At 38.6% G+C, this 7,186-nt stretch overlaps 1 long non-coding RNA gene across 1 annotated transcript in view; it reads left to right on the forward strand.

Moving 5' to 3' along the window:
- Positions 1 to 5,607: 5,607 nt before the first annotated feature.
- The window catches only part of LOC140337588 (uncharacterized), a 3,122-nt gene continuing 1,543 nt past the window's right edge, over positions 5,608 to 7,186 (forward strand). The window contains exons 1-2 of the long non-coding RNA XR_011922097.1: positions 5,608 to 5,930; positions 6,034 to 6,123. This is a non-coding gene — a long non-coding RNA (uncharacterized lncRNA). The remainder of the gene's footprint in view (positions 5,931 to 6,033; positions 6,124 to 7,186) is intronic.

Raw genomic sequence — 7,186 nt, forward strand, 5'->3', positions numbered from 1 at the left:
GCTTAAACAACGCAAAGAGTGCTCTCTTGTTCTTTGTAATGATCTCAAAGTGAATAATGGGGAAGAGAGTTCTCTATATGGAACATTTATATATTTATACAAGAGGATCATATCCCCCTTTAAACATCTTAAAAAGTCTTGATCTCATAGCAGCAAAGCCCTAATCCCTAACAGAAGAAAAAAATCACTCACAGAAATAGCAGCCTGAGCACACCTTTGCTTTATATAGAGTCTTGGTGTGGACATATACCAATGCAAGCTACTAATAGGATGCCTGCCAGGCTAGGGCAGCATTGCACCTAATATGATATTTTACATGAAACATGGCACTTCAGTATCATTATATTTGTCAACATCACTCACATTACAAAGTTATGATATATGATGCACAATCCCTCCGTAACATGTTTATTATTATTAATAATAATAATAATAATAATAATAATAATACTGATGTTTGATGTGTGTGCGTGGTGGGTCCTGATGATCTTCTTGTGTTTTTGTACTTTTATCACTACTGAATTGAAGTCACAATGTTATCAGCTTTCCTAACTATTCTCCGTTAACTACAAAACCACTTCTTATATGAAAGAGCTGAGAAGAAAAGCAGGCATTTGTAATCCTAATTAAAGGAGCAGCCTTAAAAATCCCTTCTGATCCATGAAGCCAGCTGGATAAATCCCTGGATCAACATTCTGCACCCTTTATAAGCTCCTTTTGGGTTGGTGGTGGGGTAGATTTTTGAGATTTAATGCTCATTTTCTGAAGCTGGCTAATACATTGTTTCTCAGCCTTTTTAACATGGGAAAACCCATTTAAAAAATATCCAGGTCTTCTGAGAACCCCTTCTATAATTACTACATCCACAGATCACAGTATATTAATGTGGTGGTCAGTGGGAAGAATGCCTCTTACATTGTTGGCCAGTGGGAAGAATGTCACCCTTAGAGACAACATGGCCATTGGTGTCAGTTAAACTGACCTAAGAGGCACAAACTGCTCATTGCCCAAGGAACCCCTAGCAACCCCTGAAGGAACCCCAGTGTTCCACAGAACCTTGGTTGAGAAACACTGACCTAATAGAATAAATACAAGTTCATGTTTACTTTTAAAAGTAAACACCCTGAGACCATTGTACCCTTGAAAAAATCTCTTGTTTTTGTCCACATCAATATGTATTAATAACAAATATACAATTATTATACAATATATATTATTTATATATTATAATATATTTGAATTATAAAATTATATAATTAATAATAAAAACACAATGTACAATAAGAAATGATTATTTAGTCCTTTGTTTTCTGAGTTATTGACTTGCCCGTGTCCTGTAATGGCCACTAGGCGGAGACACAACACCATTTATTATACTTTTTTTATTAAGCAATTTCTTGCAAGTTTTATAATTTTACAGTAGTTTTGGTAAATTATGTTTTAAACTTAGTATTGTCTCTACGAATGGTGGAGTCTTAATGACATTTGCTCAATGGAATATGACCGTTACAATCTGCTGGCTTACTTGTTGAAATAACTTTTTCAAAGAAAGCGATTAGGTTGCAATTAGTTTAGCTGCGTTTATTAAAGTGAACCTACACTTTGCTCATGCACATCATCATGCTTTTCATACATTCCTACTTTTACATACTTAACTTCCTTTTACTCCTGATTCCCTTCATGCCAGTGGGGATAAAGCAAAGCACAAACTGATACTTATACTGAATGTAAATCCACAGATTTCTGATATCAGTTAAAGCCTGTTTAAAGACTGATTTATGTTTAGATTTTATTACTTTTAACAACAACTGTATATGTAGCAAATGCAAACATCCTGTATGCATCATGAAGCAGGACTAAACTTATCGGTACTCACCTGTCCCCAGCACCACCTTCTTCCTTCCTTTTTTTCCGTATCCTGATTTTTGGCCATCTTGATTGGCTGGAAAGTGTTGACGTAACTCCTGTTCAGGCACATAGGAGTTCATTCATTCCTGACAGGTATAAGGGAATCAGGTAATGCCAGGTGTCCCTGGCAACAAACGCTGGGCTGTGCATGTGCAACAAAAATTAACAGCTGGGTCGGTTGGCAATCAGGCAGGTAAGAACAGTTATTGCAGAAGTGACCCCTTCTGCAATAAAAACCTGCTTAATCCCCATTTTTTTTATAATAGGACTTTTAAAATTTCCACTTTAACTGCCCATGTACAATAGCCCTTAATGAGGAGTTGTGACCAAAAAGACAGGCCGAGGCCATAGAACAAGTCACCAATATTGTCTGTGTCTCCTTACTGATTTTTTACCCTATTACTGACTTACCATACCTTGTTGTGTGCTGTGTGTCTGTAGAGAGGTGGCCATCTTGGCAGAAGCAGGGCTTTGCTTCCATTTTGCATAGCCTCCAGCAAGGAGAACGATGAGTAGCACAGCAGTGCCACCATCAAATCTGACTCCTAATCTCCCAAGACTAACAGTCAGAGACAGCGGCGCCTCAATAGCTTCAATATATGGCAGCCCCATAGAGAATGAATGGGGACAGCAGTAAGTGGTGCAGCATGGCTCACCCACTGTCAAATCTGCAGAAGCTGTTTTTTAAGAACAATTGCTGCAGTACTAGTGACCAAGTGACTGCAAGGTGCCGGGAGCCACTCAGGATTGCTTGATCACTCTGCAGGTCTGATCCTTCCTTAGATTTAATGCTGTACATGTACAGTTATGAGTCTATATCGAGATGTGGCAATGGTGGTGGTATATCACAGTGACTGTATATAGAGCAATAGCGTGCCTACCCTCATCATTCAATAGATCAAGAAACAACAAAGATTTAAGCAGGGTTTTTCGGCACAAACGATGTATTCAACATACATTAACAAAATTTGTAATAGGGTTTGTACATTAAAAAATACCACTGTACACAACTAGTGGTCAGGTATAATCATTGAAGTCATATTAATACAACACTTTGTCTGTGGTTGAACCCCAAGGATAATAAGGTGCTTCAAACCAACCTTTTATTACTGTTTATTGTATTAAGTAATCATATGACTTCAATGATTATACCTGACCACTAGTTGTGTACAGTGGTATTTTTTAATGTACAAACCCTATTACAAATTTTGTTAATGTATGTTGAATACATTGTTTGTGCCAAAAAACCCTGCTTAAATCTCTGTCTTTGTTGTTTCTTGATCTATGAGTCTATATGCACAGAAGTGCCTGGGCAGTGGGCACCTTCCTATACCAGGAACAAAAGGTAAGTTTGTCAAGGTCCTGCCTAGGACTATAAGGTGCAACTATAAAGTTTTCAGGTCAGGCAGATTTTAGACTCCTATAAATAAATGAATGGAATGGAAGATATAAATGTAATTGCCTTTAATAATGTACTCATCTTGGACATTACCTCAGCTTCACTTGTTGCCTAAAATTCCTCTTTAACACATATTAAATATTGCCATTCATTTTTCTAACCTAATTTCTTGTGTTATTTAAGCAGTTTCGCAAGGTTCTTGAGACATCATTGTATTTTTTGTTCATTATTCCTTTAATGGAAGAAAGTAAATGTAAAATGTGCCTCCTGTCATTACCTGCCAGAGAAGACATTGCAGCAATTGGGTGCTGTTACTCATCAGATTAATTATTGTGTAAAAAACAATCCTGTACAGTATCTAGGCTGGTTCACTGCTGCATTGAAGTGCACTGAAGTCTGTGACTCATGAATTTGGCAGGGCATTGTGTTCCCAGTAATGTAAGTGATTGGAGCTTACCAAATACCATTTTTATTTTAGTCATCACTTTGTCAGTCATTTTTATTGCAATGTCAAAATTTGCTCCATCTCATTGTGCATCAAGATGAAGATTACTGTCCAATGCGGACTTGGATGCTGCTAGCACATTATCAGATGAGCTAAAAGCTGGTGTGCTAGCTTGGAAAATAACATTTAAAATTGGATGAAATGGGCAATGTTAAATCAAGGTTAGTTTTTATGAACTGAAGCAAAAATCTTAGATTTTAGGTACACCCCAAGGTTACTGAGCACATGCTAGAATCACACTTTGACTTTTCCAGGCCCAAGTAATAAAACCAACATATGGGAATATCTGACCCTTCTTCCTTTACTGTGAGATTTCCTGCAGCAGGAGAAGTCTTTTCATAAAAATCGAAAAATGGAATGGGACTGATTGTAAAAGCTGTAACCCGTCAATATACTTGGAATTTAAGATAATCTCATATGTGTAACCCAGGACAGAGAGAAGGTACAAAACCAAAATTGCATTTTTTGGTGGACTGACCCATCAGAATAAATAACTTGGGTTCTGTAATATTCATCTCCTTTATATAGGATGTAGAGCTATTTATAAAACAGGGTACCTGATATTCCCTTTAAAATTACCTCTTGTGTTTCAATGGCAGTTATTGATTCCCACGAGAAAATGTTTGAGGGAATGTCAGATTGCCTGTTTTATAAATAGACCCATAGGGCCTGATTTATTAAAGCTCTCCTAGACTGGAAAGGATACCCTTTCATTAGTGAAGTTGGGTGATCCGGCAAACCTGGAATGGATTTCTTCAAAGTCATTTGCAATTTGCGAGCAAATGTTTTCAATCCTAGACCAGATCCATTCCAGGTTTGCTGGATCACCCAGCTTCACTGATAAAAGTGTATCATCTCCAGCCTTGGAGAGCTTTGATAAATCAAGCCCAAAGTGGTCAAAGTAGGGGGTAGTGGTAGCAACCATCTCTGAGATTTAGGTTCTGACCTTATCAACTAAACTTGTCAAATGTTTGTAGGAATTAATGAAAAACTATTATAAGGCTTGAGGCTGGGAAGACAGAGATTCTAGGATCTTAGGTGGAGCTCTTACCTCGTGGTTCCAGCCAATGAGAAGCTAGGAAATAGGAGAATAAAGAATGGGCCTTTTGTAAAAAAAAGCCTGTATCCTCTTTCAAATTGTGTATAATATATACTGTATTTTTCGGACCGTAAGACGCACCTGACCATAAGATGCACCCAGGTTTTAGAGGAAAACAAGAAAAAAAAATATTCTGAACCAAATTGTATAAAGAAATATTTATTAAAATATAGCAGAATAATATTTGCCGAGAGAGAGATTGAACATTGTACAGATACATTGCACATAGCACATAGCACATTGCACATAGCACATGGCACAGATATTGCACTACAAGACTATAGTGACGGGAAAGCTACAGCTCACCAGTTATAGGAGAATGACATGCTGCACAAGAAAAAAAAACTGCTAACCAACACTGCTCATCTCACACTGCCCTTATCCCGCTCTCTCTGCCTCCCTTCCCACTCCCCACTGTTACATGGAGCCTTCTCACACAGAAACACATTCCCAGAATCCCTATAGACGTGAGCTGCTGATAAACACGGGGGGCGGGGGGAAGGCAGGGCTCTGCGATCAATAGGAAAAGGTAGTGGAGGGCTTTATGTTTTTTGTAATCCGGGCAGGGGAGGCTGCAGAACAGAGGGGGCGATGCTGCAGGGGGTATTCCAGGCTAGATGAAACTGCAGCCGCCTGCTGGGGCCCCCCTTAAAAGCATGGGAGGGTATTCGGAGCAAAAAAAGCACCCCCATTTTCCTCCCATTTTTGGGTTGCTGTGTTGCTGGGATAGTATTTGAATAAACTTGGGAATGCATATGCGCATGTGCGCACATGACCATAGTCAATTGTGCGTATACATCGAGCAACAACAATGGGCTTCAACTGGCTGATATCCAAATTGTTTCTTGCACAGGGCTTTCTGCAGTCCGTGTCCGTGTCTTCTTCTTTGGGAAATTCCTCTTGACCAGAGAAATGCAAATCTAAAAATATTGATGGAAGGGCCTGGAAGAGCTCCCAGACTTTAAACTAGCTGATCAGCAGAAAAAATGTGCTTATGTGTCCCAACCTTACTGATTGATGTAAGCTGATTTTGTTCATTAAAAGCCTGTGCAGGCATAATAGAAGAAGACAAATATTCAATACTGTTCAGAAAGTTGATTATGTCTTTTCCTTGCCTTACAGTATCAAATTGCTTATAATATTAGGGACCATAGGAAGCAAATCCTAACCTTCTTGGTCCATCTACATCAATTCTTTTTGCCACCAGATCAGGTAAGTCTCTGCAAGTTTTACATAGAAAGCTGTTATGTTTCCCCTAAATAAGGAGGTGCCAGGTACTCCTGGCAGGCTCCTTATGGTACCCCCCTGAAAAGCTAATCTATTACTTTGTATGAGATCACTTGGTGTTTGTCTTATTTTTATAGATATTATGGTAACTGAAAACGCGCAGGCTGTATATCTTTCTGCTTATACAGACCACAAACCGCTGTAATCAGGCAAAATGATCAGGCCAAGATTTTACTTGCAAGAACCCACATATTCTCTAAATCTAAACAGATGAAAAAAAGTAAAAAATCAATTAGAATTGCTTGCCAGTAAACCACTTTAATTATTTATTGGCAATGTTACCTTTATGATATCACATAATGCACTGATCCATGTACATTAATAATCCTGCTGGCAGCAGAAGCATGATCTGTTTTAACCCTGTGGCTTTTTTTGTGGCATCAACAAAGTACTGCAGTGCCTGTTGATGCGATTTCTCTTCTAAAATCACCACTACGCTGCTACCTGTACACCGGGTCAGGCAGGCAGCTTGAATGGATTTGGTGCAGCTTTGCTGCAACCTGGCTGTATACTGCATATTGTAAAAAGTAACATAAGGTTGAGAGAGGTTTTTTTATTTAATATTAGAATGTCTGCTTCATATTGCCTTTGGTGTACAGTTTCACTGATGACAAAATATATTAGTTACAGAAAGTTTTTCCAGTATCTTCTCAATATATGATATTGGGTAAGGCTCTGTTTTTTATTTTATTGCAGTCTTCTAGTGGAAGCTGCACATTTGTGTTCTTTGTGCGGTATTCCCATTTTTAGTAGCTCTCTGTATGCCAGCCAGTGCTAACAGTATCCTTCCTGAACATCTCTAGAGGTAATTTCAAAGAGCCACCTAGCCCATGGGTGCCTAGAGGTTTGATAGTGAAGCAACTAACTTCATTATATATCATCCTTCCAAAGATAATATAGCTGATCCAAGCTGGTAAGTTCTGGCACCTTTAATATTCCGCTACCTTGGAGGAAATACTAGCATCATGCTGTTACACCCACTTTGCCC

The sequence above is a fragment of the Pyxicephalus adspersus genome, chromosome 9, assembly GCF_032062135.1.
Source record: "Pyxicephalus adspersus chromosome 9, UCB_Pads_2.0, whole genome shotgun sequence".
Lineage (NCBI taxonomy): Eukaryota > Metazoa > Chordata > Amphibia > Anura > Pyxicephalidae > Pyxicephalus > Pyxicephalus adspersus.